Genomic DNA, 23908 nt, shown 5'->3' with positions numbered 1-23908 from the left:
CAGGGATGCAGCCATCTCCCTGCAGAGGGAAGGAACAGCTGATTCTGCTGAGCCGCCTCAAGCAGCCCAGTTTGGGAGGAGCATCAGAGCTCTGCGAAGAGAGAGTGTGATGGAACAGAGGCAAAGGGGGCAGAATACCAGCCTGAGCCAAACCAAAAACCAGGCCGCAGTGCTGCTGTTTGCACGCACACATCAGCGCCCCCACAAGCCTCTCCTAGTAGAGCTGAGGAACAAGAGCCTTTGCTTTACATGCAGGATAAGAGCTACTCTCGGAGACAGAGGGAGAGGGGACAATGTGGAGGGGTGAAGGACTCTCACAAAATAGAGTTTCAGCTTCATGCAGGAACTGTTTTTGTCCTATTTGTAGAGCAGGAAGGCAGAGACCCAGTTAAAAATCACTCAGAATCCAGTGCCATCCCCCTCTCCAACTGCAGGAGGGAAACATTTGGTGTGGAATAAAAAGGATTCAAATTTGCTAATAAGCAACAAGCAATCACGTTGTCAGAGCCCGAGGTACTGTGATGTTCCCCATTGAAAACAAGAAATGAAAAGCCACTTAGCACTTATATACACCACTCTTTCATGGTTAAAAGCATTTGGAAGCCAATTCCACACCACTGAGTTAATGGGACCTTTGCTAGTCACTTCAGTGGGTGCAGGATTAGGCCCTTGAACTTCACTGAATATTTATAAATAAAGAGGTTCCAATTTTTAAGTGGAATTTGGAAACCATTAGGCTACAACAGAGCTGAACAGTCTGAGCGCCCATCCGTGAAGCAGGTTTCAGCATGATCAACCCTTTGTCCTGCTCTGCCTGAGACCAGTATTCAGTGAGTGGCTTCACTTCTGATCTCAGTCCAGTACGAATCCCCACCCCCATTCTATCCCTGCCTATCTAAAGCTGGTGGCACTGGGGGCTAGTGCCATCTACTAGGACCTCCCACCCCCGCAACATGTTATAAAAATGGTGGCCCACCTGTGCCACAAAAAGTGGTTTTCTGCATATCCAGTAGATTAAAAGCAGGGGCCAGCACTAGGGGATAGCAAGCAGGGCAATTGCATGGGGCCTCATGCCATAGGGGGCTCTGCAAAGCTAAGTTGGCTTCATCCCCATATGGCAGAGTTCAGGCTTCAGCTTTGGCTCTAGGCAGTGGGGCTCAGGCTTCAGCTTTCTTCCCTGGGCCCTGGTGACTAATACCAGCCCTGCTTTCTGGTTTATTTTGGGGGACCCCCTGAAATTTGCTCATGCCCCCCCCAGAGGCCTCAGACCCCCTGGTTGAGAACCTAACCTAGAAGGTTATCAGTATTCTGTTTAGGTTATTATATCATAACCATCACCATAGTATCCAAGTGCCCCACAAATACCCCTATAAGGGACAGGTATATTTGGCCTATTTACTGATGGGGGGGGGGGGAGTGGTTAAGTGACTTGCCCAACCTCACACAAGAAGTCTATGGCAGAGCTGAGACTTGAACCCAAATATCCCAAGTTCCAGTCCAGTTCCTTAACCACAAGGCCATCCAGCCCCCCATGCAAAACTGGGTCAATTCTGGGATGTGCATGTTGGGAAACTATGGGTTGAGCCAAGAACACCAAGCTCCCTTGCTGTGGTTCCTGCACTCTGGATGTGAATGCCTGCGTATGGAACGAGAGGGGCACAGGGTTAAAGAACCACATAGGGAGGATTACGCAACAAGAGATGTTTACCGACCAGAAGAGTTCTTAGAGCCAGCACTTCAGTTTGTGTGTGTGTGTTCTCTCTCAGCAGTGGCCAGCAATTAGCACAAATATTGTCAGTATTTTAGCCAGTTATTGATTAGCAAAACATCTGGGTGCGATTTTTTTTTTTTAAATCAGAGCTTGACCAGCAAACGCTAGGTTAAGCTGAGATGTTGCCCCTCATGTCTGAGCATCCACCTATTCCCCCACCCTCCCGCCCCAGACAGTTGTAAAATAGGGCCTGGTGTGACATGGCGGGAAGGGGGCAAGAGGTAAAAGGAGTAAGATGGGGAATGAGGCAACACTGACTGGAAGAGATGAGAAATCCCTTCCCTCCCCACACCAATTCCTTCCCCCACTCCGCAAACAGGGGACAGCAGAAATCTTTTAAGAAGCAGAAACCTTAAAACCTCAGATACTGGTGTATGGGATGCAGAGAGACAGTGAACTGGAGCCCTGTGGGACTGAGAACGGACAACATCTTTGGGGGACTTCTCCTGCCTCCTTTAACGCTATTCAGTGCTTAAGAACTGAGGTGAGACTGCTGTAGGCTGTGAGCGTCTTAGGTTATTTTGAGCTATTACAGACAATGGTAGGATGGGCCATACTGAGCTCTCATTGGAGACTTCACTTTCATAGAATCACAGGACTGGAAGGGACCTTGAGAGGTCAGCTAGTCCAGGCCCCTGCACTCATGGCAGGACTAAGTATTATCTAGACCACCCCTGACAGGCGTTTGTCCAACCTGCTCTTAAAAATCCCCAATGGAGATCCCACAACCTCCCTAGGCAATTTATTCCAGTGCTTAACCACTCTGACAGTTAGGAAGTTTTTCCTAATATACAACCTAAACCGCCCTTGCTGCAATTTAAGCCCATTGCTTCATGTCCTATCCTCAGAGAGCCACTTTGGTTCTTCCTTGTTTTGTTGTTTCCTTCAGTCATTTAGGCGAAGAGTATAGGGTTGCTCTGTGTGTGTAAAGAAAAGAGAAGTGTATCATGAGGAGCCCAATCTAGCCTGTTATCCTGCCTTTGGCAATGGCCAGCACCTGGGCCTGCAAAGGCAGGGTTCTTAGCACGCCATGCAAGACTTATTGTGCAATGCTGTACAGAGGTCGAGGGGAAGTAGAAGCTTCCAGAATGCCACAAGCAGCAGCTAAAAAGCAGAAGCATGAGATTTGATTACTCTTATGAAGCTTGCATAGCCAGAGGCTTCTTACTAGTCGTATCAGTTACCCCACCATTTGATAAACATTCCCCATGCCCTCCCACAGCAGCCAGTGCCACGGGTTGACACACTGTAAACAAAGAAGTTGGATAGAGGGTCTATGGATCAAAAGTAGCAAGCCCAGTGCCCCAGATGGGCAGAGAAGGCTTGATGGAGCAGCACTGGGAGCTGTTTGCACTGCTGCTGCCTCTACTGAATTTGTTCCCTGGACGGAAACGATAGTCTCCAAGGCTGTCAGTACAGCACTAAGCTCACCACATTATGTTAGATGAGCCATTGATCCTCATGAGCTAGTTATTCTTTGAGTCCTTACATACAGCAAGTTGTAAGTATATGAAAAGCCACTATTCGGCTACTTCATTTAAAAGCAGCTGTTGCCCTGAAAGCTTGGGCGTGACAGCACTGAAGGATAAAGACTCCCTTGGGGAGGGATGGGCAGAGTGAACTCCAGAGCCAGGGACTTTCCTGGCATCAGGGCCAGTGCAGAGGTCCTGCCAAAGGGGATCATGTTCATTCATTTGGGTGGTCATTGTCACAGGACAGGTGACATCTGTGAAGGCATCTGAACATAAATGGGTGGGTGTTATACCCCCATGACAACTAGAGATGCTGTTCCAGGAAAGCGCAAAACAAATTCTGCTTTGGGTTTTGCTAGGGACTGCCACTGAGGATGACCAGAGAGCTGGTGAAGGCCAAACATTAAGGAGGGAGGTGGGGGGGGGAAGCCCCTCCCCCCCCCCACAAGGTACCAACTAGCCTGCAATGGATGTTTGCACATTAGCCTCATTATTGGGCCTGATCTAATGCCAACAGAAGAAGTCAGTGGAAAGACTCCAATGGGTCTTCGTATAGAAGAACCTAACCTGTATGCCACTTCTGTCTGCTCTGGCTGTGCCTGTGGACACATGTAGAAAGCCTGTCTCATCAAAAAGCCATTTTCCACTAAAAGACAGGTCAATGGAAAATTTTTTGACCCGCAGTAGTTATAAACAGACTCCTCCTCTCCCCGCCCCGCCCCCCCCCCCCCCTTAACTCCTCTGTGCCATCTGAATGCTCCTGAGCAGCACCTGCCTATTAGAATCCCAGGACATGGTAGCACATGAGAAGTGCCAGACTGACAGCCTTGGTGAATGAAGTCCCAAATATCCCTGTGCCCTCGCAGAATCAGCTCTGAGGAAAGGCCATAGTTCAGTCTCCAGGCCAGCTCAGACCTTAGCCTCTACACAGAGGCTACCAAAGGGGTGAATTAATACTAGCTGTGGGGCTGGTCTGCTTGTTCTTAGTCTCGTTCCTAGCTACACCAAACCCATTTCCACATAGGTTACTATATAGCTAGACATGGTAAAGACCCCACCATCCGTGAAGCTGCTGCAGTCTGGTTCCCACAACCATAACAAGTAGAACCTGGTGCCAAAATACCAGAGGTCCAAGTCTCCTTTGCCCTGCACACTGTGTGATCATTCACACATTAGTGCAAAGGGCAACAGAGAACTGGGCCTCAAGCTGCCAGGAGAAGTAGGGAAGGGGAAATGGAAGAGTAGGAGACAGATATTCTGCAGAGATCTCAAGGAGCCTACAAGGCTATGCTCTCCACTGAGACCAAGCACACTACCAGGGGTTAATGACAATCTAACCACACTTCTGCAATAAAGTTTGGGGTGGGGAAAGCGGATGATAGGTCATTTTCAGCATTAGAACTGGATCTAAAAGCAGCACCTTGAATCAAGGGCATATGGTACAGTACTAAAGAACACAAAGCATCACCAGACCTAACTAACATCTGCCCTCTTATCAGCAAAAGTACATCTGACCTGCAAAATATTTAAGCCAATAAAAAACAAAGTGGAAGAATGACTGCAAATAAAAAGATAGGAACAGAGCATCCAGGAGAATGAAAGAGGAGTTTTAACATTAGCCTAAAGCCATTCCTGCTGCCACCCACCCGGGGAGTTGTGGCTCCTTTGGAAAGGCTCCATCTCGGTATAGAGAGCACCAGTCCATGCCAGGGACATTCCTGTTCCATTAGCTATAGCAGCTGGCACACATGGAGCATGAACTTAGGACATGGGTGGGGAAGCAATTTGATGCTGGGTGGAACCACAAGTAAAGGGAAAGTTAATGGCATCACTGTGCTTGGTTTCCAATGTAGCCAGAAAGGATGAGGCTAAAGAGTGAGGAATGGATTGCTCTAACACCCTCTCTGCCTGTCACCCATCCCCAGGGGGGTAAGAAATGGACAGTAGCTCCTCAAGAGAGATTTAAGGGCTTCAGATAGAATTCAGGCATTTTATAAGTCCGGGGCAGTGCTGGACATGCCAGAGACTGGCCTATGCTAGCCCCTCCACCTCTGCCAACACCAGTGCTAGGCACCAGCATGGCTAGTTTAGGTGCAGCTTTCCCATTTCTAATGCACTCAGCCCCATTTTGCTGCCCTTGTCTTTACCCCTGCAGAAGACCTGCTATCATTCAATCACTCCACTCAGCTGTCACCAAGAGGATTCAAGTGAGTTCCCCTCTGCATAGGGAATGGCGTGAGCAGGAGGATGTTAGTCAAGCACTATGATCTGCCTTGGCTATTTAGAGTGTAAACTCTTCAGGGCAGGCGCTGTCTTCCAACATGTGTACACAGCACTCAAAGTCCCAACCAAGATCAGGGCCACATTTACATGCTGCTGTACAGATACTGTAACAGAGGGTCTAATCAGATGTCCATATTCCCAACTTCCCCGAGACTCTCATAATAAGGAGAAGAATGTATGTCCCCCCCCCCCCCCGCCTGCCCCCAAAGCGGACTCGTCCTCCAGCGTTACAGGAGTTGCCTTATCGCCTTCCACCTGCTTGGGTAAAGCATTACAGCTCCTCCCTGCTACTTCCCCCTTCTCTCTCTCCTGCTCAGAACAGCTTTTTGGAGGGTTTGTCTGCTTTTCCTAGGGAGCAAACAGCATAGAACTGAATTGTGCTCTGCTCACTCCACATGGGGGTCCATGTGGTTACACTCACCTGCTTTCTGAATAGTGAGGGTAAGTCACATGCTATTTCCCCAGTTGTCGCCAGAATGGTTATGTTTCCATTTTAAATGTTTTAAACAGAGCTGATCTGGAATTTTCCAACTCAGGGGCTTTTGAGCGGCGGGCGGAAATCAGAATACTAATCTGTCAAACCAGAACAGTTGGTGGGAAAGGGTCAATTGCAACGACTCTCCCGAGTCAAAGTTTCCAAACATTCTATTTTTCAGTTCCAAATGACTTCAGTATAAATTAACTAAAATTTCAAAACAAAAAAGTGGAAGAAAAAACCACACACAAAAAAAAGGTCAAAATTAAACAAAACATTTTGATTGACCCAACCAGAAATTCTTTGGCTTGGTTCATGAGAATTTTTAAGATTGACTTTTCATCCTGATTCATGATGGGGAAAGATTTTGAAATCTTAAAACCAACAAAAAAAAAAAAAAAAAAAAACAAACACACACACGCACCACCCTCTCCAGGGACTGGAAAACCATTTCCTGGCCAACTTGAGATGTAAACAAGATTCACCGCAACAGGATTTGCAAAATCAGCAGCATGGAAATTTCACAGGGAGAGAAGATTTGCTTATGGAACTTTTCCTTGGGCAACTTGATTGCCAGAATGGTCTCTGTTCACCATTTACAAGGAACCTTGCATGGCTGCAAACTAAACCATTCCCTGAATTCCAAGGTTAAGCCATCTCTGCCTCTTACAGGGTAACCCAGGGAATCACACTGCAGTGTAACTGGGAGGGTGCAGTCCTCTTCATTAGCTGTCTCTTACAGGCTGTCTGTTGCTTTTATTCATGCTGTCACTTTCTTCTGGGCTCCTTAGGGCGGAGCAAGAAGTGGGTTTGGTTGGACTTTTTACAATGTTGATCAGCTGTTAAAGCTAGGAAATCCAGAAGGGGAAGGGAGCATGTCAAAGCTCTTGAGTAAACTGGGAAAAGGGGCACCATGCCAAGAAGGGAAGAGGTAAGAGATTCCTTCACCTACCACCAAAATGAACAGAAAACTAACTCCATGAAAAGCCAACAAGCAATCGCTGTAAGTCACAGGTCCTTAGAATCTGGAACAGAAACAGTGCAGACAAGATTTGGACATTTCAGTTTTTTCTTCCTATGCTTCACAGGTGACATCCATGCTGAAGGAACACCACAGAACCTATACCAGGCTATTCACTGTGGGAGGAACAGTGAATATCATAGCAGGCAGGCAAACTGGGTTCCAGTCCTGGTTCTGCCATAGATACTTGCATGACCTTGGACATGTCACTTATGGCCAGATTGTCAGGCCTTAACCTCCCCCAGGCATGTGCACACACTTACACCTGCATTTCACAAGCACAGATACTTGTGCCTATACGAACAACTGCATACACAGAGCAGTGGCATTATCAGGGGTTTGCAACTGCAGTGTATTGTACATGTGGAGGTGGGGTGCTGTGAGCAACACCATGTGTGTATTTTTGGCCCACCTGTGGGTGAAGACCAGGCAGCAGATCACCTGAAAACAGTCTATGCCTTACTGTGTCTGCCACAGTTTCCCCATCTCTAGAGCAGGTATTGTAGATCACTTGGTGTCATACATGGCTTTTCTGCAGCGACTGCTTCCTGCATCCCAGAACCATGTACTGGACACAAATCAGACGTCAAGAATTATAACATTCAAAAACCAGTTGGAGAACACTTCAATCTCTGGTCACTCAATTTCAGACCTAAAAGTGGCAATACTTCAACAAAAAAACTTCAAAAAAAACAGACTCCAGCGAGAGACTGCTGAATTGGAATTAATTTGCAAACTGGATACAATTAACTTAGGCTTGAATAGAGACTGGGAGTGGATGGGTCATTACACAGAGTAAAACTATTTCCCCATGTTTATTCCCCCCCTCCACAACCGTTCCTCAGACGTTCTTGTCAACTGCTGGAAATGGCCCACCTTGATCATCACTACAAAAGGTCCCCCCCCCTGCTGGTAATAGCTCACCTTCAGTGATCACTCTGGTCACAGTGTGTATGGTAACACCCATTGTTTCATAGTCTCTATGTATATAAATTTCCCCACTGTATTTTCCACTGAATGCATCTGATGAGTGAGCTGTAGCTCACGAAAGATTATGCTCAAATAAATTGGTTAGTCTTTAAGGTGCCACAAGTCCTCCTTTTCTTTTTGAGAACCATGTACTGTATCTTGTCTGGGTGGAGGGGTGGGTGTCAGATTTCTCACGGGCATTAGTGTCTCATGTTCTACACCTTTTCAATTTTGTTTGCTGTCTAGAAATTGTATAAATCCTTAGATCATAAACTATTTAAAATAATATTTCCAGAGTCCTGTACAGGGAGTTAGAACAGGGGTGGGCAAACCTTTTGGCCTGAGGGCCACATCAGGGCTCCAAAACTGCATAGAGGGCTGGTAGGAAAGGCTGTGCCTCTCCAAAAAGCCTGGCCCCACCCCCATCCGCCCCCTTCCACTTCCTACCCCTCCAGGACTCCCCACCCATCCAACCCCCCCTGCTCCTTGTCCCCTAACTGGCCCCCTGGGACCCCAACCCTTATCCAACCCCCCTGCTCCCTGTCCCCTGACCTCTATCCACACCCCCGCCCCATGACAGGCCCCCGGGGACTCCCATGCCTATCCAACTGCCCCCTGAGATCCCCTGCCCCTTATCCAACCCCCCTGCTCCTTGCCCCCTTACCATACCGCTCAGAGCAGCATGTCTGGCAGCCGCACCCCCCGGCTGGAGCCAGCTATGCCACCGCACTGCCTGGCAGGAGCTCGCAGCCCTGCTGCCCAGAGCGCTGGCAGCACGGCATGCTGAGGCTGCAGGGGCTGGGGCAGCAGGGGAGGAGCTGGGGGCGAGCTCCTGGCCGGGGAGGCTAAAGGGCCAGGAGGATGGTCCCACGGGTCAGATGTGGCCCGCGGGCCATAGTTTGCCTACCTCTGAGTTAGAATTAGCATGAATCTTTTGCAGGCATTCGGTATGATCATTTATGAAACCCAAGCATGTTAAGGAGTGTCATACTAGTACAAAGAGTTCCTCTAGGACTTTTTTTTTTTAATTTTTAAATAGAGATTCATAGATATTTAGGTCAGAAGGGACCATTATGATCATCTAGTCTGACCTCCTGCACAACGCAGGCCACAAAATTTCACACACCACTCCTGCAAAAAACCTCACACCTATATCTGTGCTACTGAAATCCTCAAATCATGATTTGAGGACTTCAAGGAGCAGAGAATCCTCCAGCAAGTGACCCATGCCCCATGATACAGAGCAAGGCAAAAAACCTCCAGGGCCTCTTCCAATCTGCCCCGGAGGAAAATTCCTTTCCGACCCCAAATATAGCGATCAGCTAAACCCTGAGCATATGGGCAAGATTCATCAGCCAGATACTACAGAAAATTCTTTCCTGAATAGATTCAGTCCCTCCCCTCACCCCACCCCACTGCTTTGGCACCTGTTAATGAGATGGGGATTGGCTGACTGTTCCTGATGAGCATGTGAGAAAGGAGACTTTTCTAAACTGTAAACATAGTAAATACAGACCCCTCCCCTCCCCTCGAGGTCAACCTGTAGGTCAGCCTGGTTGCATAATCCGCTACTCCTATGGTAAATGCTTCATTCGTCAGAGGGCCTGTGCAGAACTCAGATACAGCATTGTACAAACAGTTCTGCGAAGGAGGGTTCCTAGAAAGCCTGGCCATAGGCCACAAATAGCCTGCTCTTTTTTCCCTTGAGTTTTCCGCCTCATTTCCCTCTAGTTTTCAATGGGAGCAGAATAAGGGATTGGTTACAGTCCCCCTATCTAGATAAGCAAGTACTGTTACCCTCTACGGCAGACTTGTCCCCACCAGGGTGCCCTCCTGTGGCAAGACTGATAAATCCTGCCTCAGTTTCTCCTACAGTCCCTGAGGCTGCCTGAGTTTCCTTATCTTCTCTACCACCAATCAAACTTGACTGTCACCTCCTCGGTGGAGGACAAAAACATTACCATCCTAATTGTAGCCCTGCTTCTGGGCATAAATTTTTTAGTATAAATGCAACTATCAGCAGATCCTTCAGATTACGACGATTCTCAAAACCCCAAAGTAAAACAGATTAAAATGTAGCAGTTCTCCAGCTGCACACCAGGGACCATCTCCAGGCCACCCACCAGAGAGTCAATAGTCCCACTTCAATTCCTCTGCCCCTCTATGCCCCTGAAACTCCTCTCCCACAGCCTGCAACTTAGATCTTCTGCAAGAGAGCTTGATGCAGTGTTCTGCTCTGGAAACCCCTTTGCTGACAAGTCCTACCCCTACTCATGGGAAACTCCTTCCAGAATCAACCCTCAGCCTGCACTGGCTGAGCTGGTTCTTCCCTTTTATTGGGGGGGGGGGGGGGCCTCTGCACAAGCCTTCTCCTCACCAGGGCTTCCCTGCTCTGGCCATCTCTCTCCAATGACTCCCATCCATAGCACTCCCCAAATAGTGCATCAGTTCTCTACACACTAGTTCCCCCCCAGCAGCTCCTGACTATGGCTCTCATGCAACTCTCACCAGCTCTCTGCTGCTCTTTCCTGTTGCCTGGGTCATTCTAGAGGCCAGGTGCCCTGTATCAGACCCCATCCATCTCATCACAGGTGACTTGAACCCATTCTCTCAAAGGGGCCAGTTACTCTTCAACACCCCCATTTTACAGGTGAGTGGCTAAAGCTGAGAGATCAAGGAACAAATGTTGATGGAGCTCAACCCCCACAATCAAGGCCAGATATTCAAAAGGGCTCAGCAGGTTGATTCAAAACGGCTCAGCATCCATCTGACCCAGACTATAGATGCCAAGTACTAGGAGGTCTGGCTTCATGTGACCTGCCGAAAGACATGGAATATGGCAGAGCGGACAACTGGACTTCCCTCCCCTGGGTCCCAGGGCAGTGCTTCAGCCACAAGGCCAGCCCTCCTCCCTAATAAATAGGTATTACGTACAGGTTATTCTAATTGTTTCAGTCTGAGTAGAGACCCACTGGCCACAGTTTATTTAACACACACAACCAAAGACTAACCCCAAAAGGAGCCTTTAGGAGACCAGGAGGTGTGGCCATCAGCTGTGGTCCAGTTTCCTATTCGGAGATCAACCTCAACTAGAAATAGGTCTCTCCCCTCTCCCTGCCCCATTGCAGAGAGAGGAGATGGTAGATTAAAAAATGGATTTAAGCCACTTTGGGTTTTGCCTCAGCTCTCACAAGTCAATCATCCCATATGCTGCTACCTTCCACCCCGCATACACAGCACGGTAAGACACCGTCCCAGAGTCCATATGTAAGCACAGTTGTTTGCCTTGCATAGTTGGAACTCAGCTGGCAACTCTGCCAGAGTGCAAGGCAGGATATATTGGCCATGAAGGGCTAACAGGAATTCAATTGTGTTTTTTCAGCTAAACAGTACACTGGAGAGAGCTAGTGGGAGCAGGCAGGTGAACTGTACAAGCTGCCATTCTTAGTTACATTTTACATCTAAAACCTTTATGTTAGAGTCCAAGGCATTGCACAATAGTAAGTCATGTGGACAGCGGTCTGACTCACTACTGCCTTTGTATCAGGCATTGAAATACTTGCCTATGCCAAGCCATGTATAAGGGAGCTGCTGCTGAGCAAGGGGGCAGAGAAGAGCTTAGCTTAGACTGGCAGCCAGGATCATTCTGCTTTGTTGCTATTGGGATTAAAGCAGTTACACCAGCCTGGATCATCTTTTCTTTCATAAGATAATTCCCTTATTTAAGTCTTAATACGGTGATCAGCAATGCAGCATTAGAGAGATGTTGGCATGGCAGAACAAAGCACAAAAGAGGGAGGTTTTAAAATAAGACTGACCCTCTCTACCCAGGAATCTAGCAAGACATACTGAAGAGCCAACTTCAGCCCTCTCTCTCTCCAGGCAACCCTCCAGAACTCAGTGGAACCGCCCTGATGTGGGGACAGAATGAAACCCACTAAGCACAAGGGACGATTCTGTTCTGACCCCCTGCTCCTGGGTTAAGGAGAGATCAGAACTTTCTGCCATGTGGCATTTATAGGAGATGAGATCGATCAGGAGCTGCATGCCAAGTAAACTGCAATGCTCATTTCTTTGAGGTCCCCACCCTGCAAATGCCAGAAGCAGGAAGACAGGAGACAAATACACACACACACACCCCCAAGCCCCCTCCAGGAGAGTTAAATGGCCTGATTCTCTACTGCCTTGTACAGGCATAGATGACCACACACAGGGCAAAATGGGGCCTTATTCTCTTGCAGTTCAAATCTGGAGCAACTCCACTAAAACCAATGGTGTTGAAACTAGTCCAATGTGCATCAGGTGCAGGTAAAATGCTACCACTCAAACTCACTAGTGAGTGACAACTGCTTCACCTGGGGTTAAGTGACTACCCAAGGTGGGAGGCAGTGAAGAATCAGGTGCTCAGCTGACAGGTCTGCAGGACAAGCCAAGATCAGCACAGTGAAAGCTGCTGTCCTGGTACAAATGTGTCACACTGGGCGCACCTCCACTACAGGAGATATCGGCTACATGCTCTTGCCCCAAGGTATAGATGCAATAGGGTTATGACACAGAGGAGTCTTGCTTTGGGAGAAAGAGCCCAACACACACAAAAAGCTAAGGCCAGCTCCTCAATGTGGGTAAATCAGCAGAGCTGCATGGATTTACATAGTTGGGTATCTGCCCTGTAGCATTGGTGCAACTGTTCGAGAAGCTGCAGTGAAATCAGACAGCCTTTCAGCCAGAACTCTGTACTTCCATTGCAAGGCAAGAGAGAGGCAAAGCAGCAGCAGTCAGTCTGTGCCCATTTTCAGGGGTAGAGGGTAGCACAGAGAAAAATCCACAGAGTACTTGACAGATTTCATGTAGCCTCAAAACCTGGGGGGGGGGGGGGGGGAGAGAAGCAGAACGACCATACATAGCACATCCCCACAGAGCTCACCCACCCCTGCAGAGCTCACCAGGCCATCTGCCTTGGGAAGCAGAAAGAACAAAGGTAATTTCTGCCCTAGTCAGCTGATGAGAACCAGCCCTTATCACCTTGGTTTCTCCTGTCACTCACTCAGACTGGAGAAAGCCAGACTGCTTTTGTTGAGATCTAGGCCCTGTACTGACTGGGCCTGGGGGAGTTAATAGCAACTAGCCCATGGGGGATGAGCATGAACACAGGAGTCATGCTGGCTGTGTCAGATTACCAAGCAAGTTACTTTCCTTGCCATTCTTCCTCCGACCCCACCTGGGCCCACATGGTCAAAGTTTAAAATATATCTACTCCAGGGATTAGTGTCCTAACCCAAATCCCATTGAATGTGGAGAAAAGAGATTCCCGTTCCCCAGATAGGAAAGATGGTCTTGTGCCTAAAGCACTGAACTAGGCCTGAGAAGACTTGTGTTCGATACCTACCTCTGCTACAGGCCACTCTTGTGAGCTCGTGCAAGTCATTAATCTCGCTGTGCCTCAATAAAAAGGGGCTAGTAATACTTCCTGTGTCTGAATAGTCTCTTTAGGCTGTAATTTCTTTAGCACAGGGATTCATCTCTTAATATGTGCATGTACACAAGTCTCCTTTTGCTAGAGCCTCCCACCCAAGATCAGCACCTACCACAATAAGAATAAGACTTCAAGAGCTTGCACCAATTCTCATTAATTAGCACTGCACCAGGACCACCACACAGAAGACAGTATCCTTCAGATAAATTACTTGTTTGCAGGAGACAAGGGAGTTACAGTTTTCATACACACTAGAATACACGGTCTGCATCATTTATCTTTGGGATAAAAGACCGCAAAGAACATAGACAATTAGCAGTATATATGTGCGCTTATATCCTCATGAAAAAAACAGGGCCCTTGAGGAGCAGTGTTAGGCTCCAAGCACATTCTGTGCACAAGAGATCAGCTTTTCCAGTTGGCACTATATGCCAGCCACCTTATGCTATGCCAAGCGCCTGTTATGGCCCCACTTGCTATGTCCTCTTTGCCCTTCCATCATGTGGGTATGTATTAAGAGCAACATTACACCAGCCAACTTTTCTCCAGCAGTATTAGGTCAACAGGGCAAATTGACAGCAACTAAGTCATAATGAGAAATTTTGCTCTGAGTCACCCTGGGAGGAGACCAGGGACACATTTAGCTTTGCAAGAAATCCCTTTCCATATGGGATTTACTTATGGGGGTGGGGAGGAAGGGCTGAAAGGTTAGCAGGTTCTCTTTGGGTTGTGATGCTACAATACCAGAAATGAAGGTAAGATTATCACCATGGCCCACAAGCAGCTGATTCTTGAGCACAAAAAATGACTGACATTTCTAACCAACTGAGATCTGAGTGTACTGGTCACAAAGCATAGCATGCAGCCCTGTTTAAAAGCTAACCCTCTGCTCCTCCTACAAAGCTGTTAAACAGGATAGAAGCCTGAGGAATCATGAGACAGCAGAGTTTAGCCTGAGACCTGCCAGGCAGAGCAGAGCCCTCATGGAGCTAAGAATGTGCCTGGAATTGGCTTCTCTGTACGTGCATGTATTTTAGGAGACTTAGGGCTTGTCAACAGGGCAGAGTAGAACTATACTGGTAACTGTCCCCCACACACTCTTATTTCAGAATGCATGCATGCAGGGAATTATACTAATTTAACTATAGTGGTTTAAAATTTACACCCTACCATATGCCAGCATAGCCTTCCTGCGTAGCCAAGCCCTAAGTAAGTTGCATCCAGGGACCCCACTAAGACGTGAATTGGGGCAGGTCATGTTGGCCTTGCTTAAGGGCTCACCCAACCATTAAGATCTTTCATCAGTTTCTGTTCCTCTCAGCCCACTTCTCAGCCACGATAATTGGCAGGGGAGAAAGTCTCCCAGATGCTGCAGCCTTCAAATCCTACCTCCAAACAGGGGTCTTCAAAAACGATAAGAGACTTTGTGGTATGAACTCATTTCCCCTTCACAGCAAGGAACAATAATCAAGGTTTCCCACCTCAACCAGGAGTCTGGAAAATGGCTGCTCAAAACACATTCACCAGGGTTTTATACACTGGTCACTTGCCAGACTGCAGCCATCACAACAGCTGCACCTGCACCAGCATAGACAGAGAAAAGCCACTATTTGTACTGGTGCAGCTCATCCTGGTTTCATCACAGGAGGTATGGTCCACAGGGACAACACTAGGTGTTTGCTCTCGTAAACTGATTGGCCATGGCTGGAATCAAGGCAAAACTCCCAGCATGGACAAGGTCCAAGACTTAGCAAGGGAAAACCATGACTTGGAGAGAGATCTGCATTTGAATCCCTTAGCCATGTTGTGGGGAGACAGAGAGGAGTCATCCTTCTGTAATGATCCCCTGCATCATGGAGGATGAGTGATGTAGCTGTAGACTATGGGAGGTGGCCAGCAGGCTACAGTGAGCTTCTAATTATAAAGCTCCTCAGATTGGCTGCCCAATACACTAGTCTGTAGCGAAGTCCCTACTCTTTCATTCATAGTCTGTCGGAATCATTCCTTTCAGAGCCTGAAGTTCCTGCAGTCTGATCACAGGTAGTTACAAAGCCGCAGAAGGCTGCGCCTGAAATGTAATGGCAATTTACTTCTGCACTGCACCCCTCTAGGCACTGATTAGACCAGACAAGTTACCTGCCCTAATTAATCGCTGCTGGGATCACCTCAATGTCTGGTTTGTTTAGGCATTTTAGTTGGAGATCACTTTCCACAGAAACGTGTTCCATGCGACCTGCACAGTACTGTGAACAGATGTCACAAGTTGTTGGCTGTGCCTGCAACCAGTCCTGAGCATGATCCAGACAGACCCCCTTTTGTTCTTCTGCCAAGGAAATCCGAGTGAGAATCTTCACGTTCATTTTTGTTAAGAGGTGTCTTGGCAGGGCAGGCCTCAGCATCACAGGTAAGCTCTAATACAGTGGATTAGTGTCTTCCTCCCAGGAGCCATCTTAGAAAGGTCACAGGACATTCTAATCACTTTGTGGCCTCTTGCAACAGGATCAAGTTTACCCACGAAAGCCACAGAGTAGTTAGTTTCCTCTTCCTCGTCTTTTTTGCTATCGGCCAACCCCTTTAATGTACTTGTTACTGCTTGACAAGCCAGGCAGCCTGACAAGAGTGCTACAGAGTGACCAATCCTAGATCTCCAGGATTCTGGGAGCTCTGAGGCTACAGTCCAGCTCCCCTCCCTTCTGTGCTACCAAGCACACTTAGCAACTGAAGGAGTGAGGGAGACAAAAGGGTTGAACTGGGTAAGTTTAAAGGCTATGAAGAAAAGCCACCAGTGTGAGAGGATGCCAGCAGGCTCAGTATTCAGGCATCAGCTGTATTTTGCCTGGGGAGCAAGCACACACGCATAATGCCACCCACTGTCTTCACTCCGTTCTTGTGAGCTGAAGGGGTGCTGAAACTCCCAAAGATAATGCTCTTTGACAGCATGATTCTTGTCAGTTTCCAAACCCTGCCAGCTCATGAGAGCAGAGGGCCAGATACTCCACTGCTTTGCCACTTGCACGGTCCCTTACAGCAGTATGGGGCATGTGCAATATGCAACTACATCAGAAGGCTTCACTCACGCTGGTCAGGTCTCTTACACCCATTTTGCACATGTATAAACGGCAGAAGCAGCAAGGCAGCAAGCAAAAGAGTCAGGCACAGATAGTCTGGGCTGAGTGGAGAGGGAGTGTGAGGCAAGAGTCCAACCACAATCATCTGCAAACCCAGTGCTTTGGAAGTTAATGTGGTTGAGTCACGCAATTTAGAGGAAATGATCCAACGGGCTACAGGACAAACACACACGGTTCACAAGCCTTAAGTTTGGTCTACCTAACACTTCCAGCTCTAGAGAAGCCAAGGGAGATTTCAGACTGAGAAGAGATTTCGGGGGAGAAAAAGGACTGATTCAGTCTGGAGGAGGTCAGTCTTGATATAATCCTTTGAAAGGCCAATGGAATAGAATTACCATTTCCCTTCAAATAAAATGCTAACCTGACATGCATTAACAGTCAAATGGCAAACAAAAGAAAAGACTTTCCATATTATAAGCAGGCCTCACATGATCTTAAAAGGATCTCTCTAGAGATGAGCAAGTAATATGATCAATCATCATTGCTGTCAACTTTTTCCAGCTGGGGAGACTAATGAGGGGGCAGCAAGTCAGGGACCTGTGGAACCACGGTGGGAGGGAAACTGTCAGTCTGCAAGCCAAGGACATTTGCCAGCTGACAGATTTGGTGGCATGCAGATGGTGCCTGTGTGGATGCACCATACCATCATGATTTAAGACTTGGGGCTTCACCTCTACTGATTCTGGAGTAGGTTATACTGATCAATGGAGTATTTTGCATGTAGATGCAAGGTGGCAGTTCTTCCAAACAAGGCCATAGTGGCTACTTAAAGTTTTAGGGGCCCCCCCCTTTCTTAAGTGTGTTTGTGAGGCACCACGCATAATTACAGATTTCCACACAAGTTCTTCCCAGTATCTTAAGAAGCTGTCCATACGCCACAACTACGCAATTTATACCTGGGGTGGGGAATCTCCTTTTCATGTGGAGACAGCTTCAGGCTGTCCCATTTCCCTCCCTCGTTCCACAATTGCACAGAAAATCATAGACTATTGCCTCCCAATCTACACTTTGCTGGCCAGACCTCAGCTAATGAAAGATGGGGTCACTCTGACTTCAGGGGGTGGGGGGCTTTGCCTAGGTCTATTAATGGGGGATTTGGTCCAACATTTTCCATACACAGTAATCTCTGCTGTCTGTTGATAAGCCCTTGTGTGTGCACGCTATGAACAAACTCCTGAGGTGTCCTTTTTAGCAGGGGGTTATTATTGTTCATTGACCTCAGTGAGCCTCAGCAGAAAGGAAAATGTGCTGCCCGCACAAAGGTCTCTGGTGTTGAGCATTGGTCTTCCTTGTGGTCACATGACAGCTTATTGTGTTATCACCTGAGAGCATATACCTGAACATCAAATAGCCATTGCCTCGTCCCAGATCAAGGCTGGGACAAAAGGTCTTAACTATGACACCAATAAAACCTTGGTATAGCCTCTAACCTAAGGACACCCTCTTAAAGAATGTCATGAGCAAACAATATTATCCTGCTCATAAATCTGTGGCCTCCTCTATGTTGGCTCACAGCCGTGTGTGCAGGATTCTCATTACTGGTGAAGTCCTTACATGCTTTATGGCATTTGCTGATAGTGTCAGATTATTTATGCTTCAGGTGAATCATTGATAACCTGTTTTTGTGGTAACCAGGTGTGTACAACAAAGCTGCCTCCTCCTCGAAAAAGTGGCTGATTTAGCAGAGCCAATCTGCATTTATTTATGCTACTCTACAGGAGAGAGCAATTGCATGTTACAGGAATACTAGAGATGGTTACAGGTCCATGGACATTATAGGTTACATAACGCAGAAAGGATGATCTGCTGGTCTAAGCATCAGGTTTAAAATGCCAAGGTTCTCTAGAACCAAACGTTCAAAGTCCAGAAGAGTTGATATTGGCAGTCATCCCTTTAAGGCAGATCTATCAACAGTGCGATGGGATTATTGGAGATGGTTATAGGTAACTCAAAGGGCGGGGTCAGGAGAGATTTTACTGCACAGTAGAGAAGGTCCCCAGTTTAAATAGCCCATGGCACTAAGAACAGAGTTCTGCCCTAGAGTTCATATCCAAGTTTGCCCCATCTCACTTCCCCACTGTTTAAAAACAGCTGCTTTCTCCTCTGACCCAGACATGGCTACATTTTAAAAGTGGTTCATGCTACCCACAGCTGTAATTTGCACATTGACATGCCTTGAAGTTGTTTGCGACACTACAAGTATTTAGCGATATCCAAGTTCACATTAAGAGGGTTCTAATGTAGAATGTGCTCCACACCAAGTGCACAGGCATCGTACTGGTGTAGGACACTGCCTTACGTACTTCAGATGTAGATGATATGCTACCAATGCAGCGACCCTCTCGGAAGAATCCTCAATCCACTGTGATGCCCACGGAGGCATACTATACCTAACAATAGCTAGGCGAAGGTCCATTTGGGATTTATTAAAACCTCTTGTTCACCTTATTATTTCTAAATAAGAGCCCACATAGAGTGCATATACACAACTGTGTTCCTTCCACTATCACCCTTGTCTTTGCTCTGTGTTTCTCACTCACCTGTGGCATCTTGCCCCTGTTTAAACTAACAGTTCTTTGGTCAGGGACTCTGTTCCTTGTTTGTACAGCCTCCACCACAATGAGGCCCTGATCTTGACTGGTGCTCAACCATAATACAAATAAATTGCTCCTAGTTCAGGGATGATGGAGAATTAACCCAGTGACAAGTTGGAGGCAATCAGAGACCATGATAGTTGCATGCTGCAGGGACCACGTGCAGACTGGGAAGATGCTGCTAACAGAAGCCTGACTGTAGGGGCCTTGGGGCTTTGAGTCAAAGCCCCGTGAAGCTAGCAGAAGGAGTCTTTCCACTGACTTGGATCAGGACTTTTGAGACAGAATGAAATCAGGCAGAATGCACTAACATACAAGAGAACCTCACCCCTGCCCAGACAGCATTTAACATGGCATGATGAGGTCCAGTTGAGTTCAGAGGCAAGGTACAGATGCACCATAGCCTCAGTCATATCTGCAGGCAAACAAACAGGGCTTCTCCGAAGTGCCCCTCTGCTTGTCATCAATCAATAGAAACACAAAGATACTTTAGTGTTCTAATTTGATGACCAGAGGGCACTACAGGGCAGCTGCCACAATTGCATTAGAACCCTGAGCAACCGGTATCCTGCAGCACCTGCTACCACCCAGCTTCCAACATTTGTCATGCAGCCACTGATAGCTTATTCCAAGAAAAGCTGTTTTGCTGACCAGTGCAGGAGTCTGCAACCTGTGTATCCTCTCCCATTAGTAATTCAGTCCATGCACTCCAAGCCTAACCTTGGAACTACAGTCTAGGGTTCAGAGTCAAGTGTTTATGACAGGGATGAGGTGCAGGGACTATTGGACATGCCCCAGCTGGGCACCAAGGCCACTTTTACCTTCAGTGGCAAACCAGAGTCAGCCACTTTGTGTTCTGTTGACTCGTCTGCTCTTCCATTAACAGGAAATGACAGGTGCCAGCTACCTACAGAGCTCCACACACAGCTACAGAAATAGACTGGACACACCAAGTTCAGATCAGATTTCAAACCACCCTACAGAACACAGAAGGGTTTGGATCTAGGTACTGAATCCTCTGCAGACATAAATCAACTTGGCTTCATTGACTTCAGTGGAGTTGTGTTGATTCACACCAGCTGAGGATCTGGTTTTAGGCTGGTCTCTCCTCAGCACTTATCCCCCAACACCCCCCAGGATATAGGCAAATAAATATTATTAATCCTAGTTTATAGAAGTCCCTGATTGTGGATTCTTTGGGGGCAGGGACTGTGTGTCTGGACAGCACCTGGCATACTATAGGTGTTACCTGAATACAAACAGGAATAGTGGTAGACAGGATAAGTTACTTGCTTGAGGCTACAAAGGGAATCTGTGTCAGAGCGAAAAGCAGTACTCAGGAGTTCCTGGCACCCAGTTTCTTGTTTACAACACAGTTCTCTCGCAAATCAGGGTGGCAATGGGATTCTCTGAGTAGAAATGAAGGCTATGTCTACCCTACAGCCTATGTCAGCATAACTTATGTTGCTTAGGGGTGTGAATAAGCCACTCCCCTGAGTGACATAAGTTACACCAACATTAAGTGCTTGTGTGCACAGCGCTAAGTCAGCAGGAGAGCTTCTCCAGCTGACATAGATTCTGCCACTTTGTGGGGGAGGGGGCAGAGTTTATGCCCATGGGAGGGCTCTCTCCCGTCAGCACAGAGCATCTTCCCCTCACGCACTGCAGTGTCAGAGCTGTATTGGCACAACTGTGCCGCTGTACGTCTAGACATGGCCTAATTGTTCTGTCATTGAACAAAGTTGTGGTGGACAGAGAAGCAGCTGCATCAGGTGAGTCCGTGGCGGCGGCAGCTCTCTCTAGACCGATTCCTCCATGGGAAGTCATAGATTAAAGAAGTCCTACCCCCTCCACCAGAGCAACTGGCACAAGGAGCAAGGCTACAGTCTCAGACTGCAGTATGGGTGGCCTATATACTCCCCACCCACGGTACATTCTGGCAAATTCCCTGCAAATAAGTGTTTGAGGTCCCATAGGGCGCAGTTACATCTAGGCTGGTTGTCACTGTGGAAGTAGTCATGTTGGGGGAAAAGCTAGTTACAGTCTATAGCAGTGGTTCTCAACCAGGGGTACAAAGTCAGTACAAACTAAAACTTCATGCAGACAATGACTTGTTTATACTGCTCTATACACTGAGCTGTAAGTACAATATTTATATTCAATTGATTTATTTTATAATTCTATGGTAAAAATGAGAAAGTCAGCCATATTTCAGTCATAGTGTGCTGGGACACTTTTGTATCTGATTTTGTAAGCAAGTAGTTTAAGTGAAGTGTAACTTCGGGGTATGCAAAACAAATCAAACTCCTGAAAGGTACAGTAGTCTGGAAACGTTGAGAGCCACTGGCCTATAAGTCCCTGATGTAGGTAAAACATGGTTTGGTCTTGCCACACAAGTTGGCCCGATCCATTGCATGCAGGCCCCCCACTCCAAAACCACAGCAGGTTCCACCGAATAGACAGAACTTTTAGAGAGGCCTAACTTCCGGGGATCAAGGGAGAGGAACACCAAGTGGCAAGTATAACCACTTGTTATTGTGCCCAAGCTTAGAGTGTGATTATATCCTAGTATAAAGAGGCAGATGCTTGTGAGTCATTGTTAACCCCTTCACCTCTGAATTCTTTGCAGCCATACACAAAACATGCCTCAGTGTGTGTATACGCGCACACACACACACACTCTCAGTTTAGTTACATAGAACACTTTAAAATCCATGATATTGCTGCATGTTGGACATGGTGGCATTTCTTAGCTATACAGGTCTGGCAATCCAGTCTACCAAGTGACTACAGTTTCCTGGACATTTCATCTATGATAAATGAAAGGGGGGGGAGAATTGGTCCCTTTTATGGGCACCCAGCCAGCCAGCTAGCTATCAGTCCCTCTTGGTAGCTGTTCTCTGCTTGCTTTACCTGTAAAGGATTAAAAAAGTCCCCCAGGTAAACGAAAGGGAATGGGCACCTGACCAAAAGAGACAATGGGAAGGACAGAACTTTTTAAAATGGGGTGGGGGGGGGAAGAGAAAAGAAAACTTCCTCTTTGTGTCTGTTTTTCTCCAGAAAAGACAGGAACAGGAAGCAGTTATGCTATGAGAAGCTTTAAGGCAGGTATGATCATAAATCATCAGATCCTAGAACTACTTATTTGTAACTCCCAAATGTGTAAGTAGATCAGGAATGTTTACAAAGATGGGATTAGGGTTATTACTGTTTATTTCTTATGGCTAATGGACTCCTCTGAGCTAACCCCAGATGCTTTGGTTTGCTTGTAACCTTTAAGCTGAACCCCCAAGAAAGCTATTTTGGGTGCTTAATTTTTGTAATTGCTCTTTTAAAAATCTAGCAAAAGCCTAAATTCCAGATGTATTTTCTTTTCTTTGTGGGTTTTTTTTTTTTTTTTTTTTTTTTTTAAAAACAGGATTGGATTTTTGGTGTCCTAAAAGGTTTAAACATATGTTTTACTAGCTGGCAGCAACAGCTAATTTCTTTTGTTTCTTAGCTCTTCCCTGAAGGGGGTGGGGTGAAAGGGCTTGAGGGTACCCCACAGGAAGGAATTCCCAAGTGCGTCTTCCTGGATTCCAAAAGGGGTTTTGTTTGGGTGCTGGCAGCGTTTACCAAGCCAAGGTCAGAGAGAAGCTGTAACCTTGGGAGTTTAATACAAGCTTGGAGTGGCAAGTATTAATTTTTTAAATCCTCGCGGGCCCCCACCTTCGGCACTTGAAGTGCCAGAGTGGGGAATCAGCCTTGACAGCATCACTGAACTCTTTGTATTATAGGGTCTCGTAAGCAGCTCAGGAATGAACAGCCACAAGGCCCTCTACGAGCTCACTTAGTTGTTGTCCATGGCATACACGAACAAAACAAAACTTGCTGACTTGTATACCTGTGCAGGAGATATTCTGTAAAGCTACATTTCCTTTTAAGTTCCAGAGGAAACATCTAAACAGAGGGTTGAATCCTGAAAAAGAGCAGGTTTAGAAAGGTGATTGCCCCTTGTCCCCCTTATTTTCAGCCTCTCTATTTAAAGAGATTACCTGGTTTCTTGGAGACACGGATGATCAGTGTGGGTAGCCAAACTCATAAGCACATTATATGCTGTCCCCACTTTTTCCTCCAGTCACTTTTCTGCTTCCAGTACAAAGCCATTAAGAACTCATCTGCTCTATGTTTCCGTCCCCACACGGTGGTAAGAGAGTGACGAGCAAGGAGTAGGTTTCTTTTTCACCCCAGAGCCCACATGCAGAACATCATCAAAAGCTGGATCTTCGCTTAGCTTGCGCCATTGTGGTCCAACAATGATGCAGGTTTAAAAAAAAGTCATGCTTAATTGCCTATATTAATTGGTTTTGAGCAATCTGCACCACAACCATAATGCTAGTCCAGTACCATGAATGCACAGCAGTTCCCACCTAGCATGGTAATGTTATAACAAAAGTACCTTTTTAGAACAAAGTTGAACAGAAGTTCCACATTTTATCAATGCATTACAATGTACAAAACAGTTCACATTGCAAGACATGCTCTAAAGAAGGAGTGGGAAAACTATGGCCCATGGGCTGCATCTGGCCCTCAAGCTCCCGCTGAGGAGCAGGGTCTGGGGCTTTCCCCACTGTGGTGCTCCAGCTGGGGAGCAGGGTCAGGGGCCACTCCATGCGGCTCCCGGAAGCAGCAGCAGGGCCCCCCTCTGGCTCCTAAGTGTAGGGGCACCCAGGGGGCTCCACT

At 47.2% G+C, this 23908-nt stretch overlaps 1 protein-coding gene across 2 annotated transcripts in view; it reads right to left on the bottom strand.

Annotated features, from left to right (window-relative positions):
• PNPLA2 (patatin like domain 2, triacylglycerol lipase) overlaps positions 1-23908 on the bottom strand; it is a 52196-nt gene that overhangs the window by 26308 nt on the left and 1980 nt on the right. The window lies entirely within an intron of this gene.

This window comes from Natator depressus, chromosome 6, assembly GCF_965152275.1.
Source record: "Natator depressus isolate rNatDep1 chromosome 6, rNatDep2.hap1, whole genome shotgun sequence".
NCBI lineage: Eukaryota > Metazoa > Chordata > Testudines > Cheloniidae > Natator > Natator depressus.
This window is presented reverse-complemented; position numbering and strand designations above follow the sequence as displayed.